Consider the following 1,430-nt stretch of genomic DNA (forward strand, 5'->3'; position numbering starts at 1 on the left):
TCTAGCTAAGTTGTACTTTAGTTCTAGTTCAGTGTTGCTGTAGTAAAATCGAAAGACTTAAGACACATACCTGGACTATTGCACCGTATCGGTTAATTAGAAACAATATTGTTTCCAATTCAACAAAAACTCAAATCTTTTCAAATTTTACTTTGAAACCCTTATAACACCATTTAGTTACCCTATCTACCTTGTTATATTTTAATACTTTATATAGGAAGTCCTTTTTTTAAGACTTTATTGAAAGCTTAAGCATTTCTATACCAAGAAAAAAAGACAAGTAGAAAAAAGTCATGCTGTTTTGTCTATTGAGATGATAAAGTGATTTCTTTTTCAATTTTTGTTTGCCTACATTAACGTTAAATAAATTCGTTTCATTTACGATTTGTTAAACCATTTCTTCTGCTTTATTTTACTTCTAAGATTTTTTTATTTATTTCATTTCAACTGACTGTTCATTCAAATTTAAACTTGAAATCAAATCAAACGTAGCGCTTTAAATGTTTGGTTTCGAATTCGGTTTTTTCGCTAGTTTTATACAATGGTATTTCTGTCTGCTTTTTGTTTAGTAAAGCACGCGTTGCCGTCAGTAAGATTTAAGAAAAAATTTTGAAGAAGAAAAAAAGGCGCAAAACAGAAGACACTAAAAAACCCCAAAAAGAAAACAATTTTTTTAAGAAAAGAAAGAATTGTTGTAACACTATACCACCTCCACCTTTTGATACCGCAACCACCATCAGCACAAGAAAAAAAAAGCTAAAAATGATGAGGAAAAAAACAAAGGTGACAAAGTCACGAAATTCTTGTCAATTTTTAACTATAGACCAATTTGTTTGTCTCTTTTCGCGTTGTTTTCTTTTTTGTTCTTTTTTTTCCAGCGTTTTAATACCATTTTTTTCGCTTACTTGCTTGAATATCGTGACAAATCATGCTACCAAAATTGGGAGAAAATATTTTAACTTTTTTTCTTTATAGTGTTTTACTTTTAATACTAAAAATGTTTTTATTTCTTTAATTCATTTTCCAATAAATATATAATAACGTAAAGAAATATATCGGATGATACTGATGATTTGTTTAAGGGCATCAACTAGACGAGTTTTTAACAGTTTTATATGTATTTTTCTTTTAATAAAATTCACAACAAACTAAAACGAAATGAAGCAGCACTTGTATGAAAGACTTTGAGATGTTAGATTTGAAATCGTATTTTAACTTAATATCCAAAAACTAAACAAGTACTTGCATAAAGAAGAGAATTGACAAATAAGGAAATTTTATTTTTTCTAAATTTCCCTTTAAATTAATCTTACAATTAATCTTCAATACAAAATTTCGAAGAAATATTGATCAAAAATCGTCTTGGGTAGAGACTTTCAATGAATATTCCTATACTTTTAAGTGAGTATTCTCTATCGTCCAGAATATCT

This window comes from Lucilia cuprina, chromosome 2, assembly GCF_022045245.1.
Source record: "Lucilia cuprina isolate Lc7/37 chromosome 2, ASM2204524v1, whole genome shotgun sequence".
Taxonomy (NCBI): domain Eukaryota; kingdom Metazoa; phylum Arthropoda; class Insecta; order Diptera; family Calliphoridae; genus Lucilia; species Lucilia cuprina.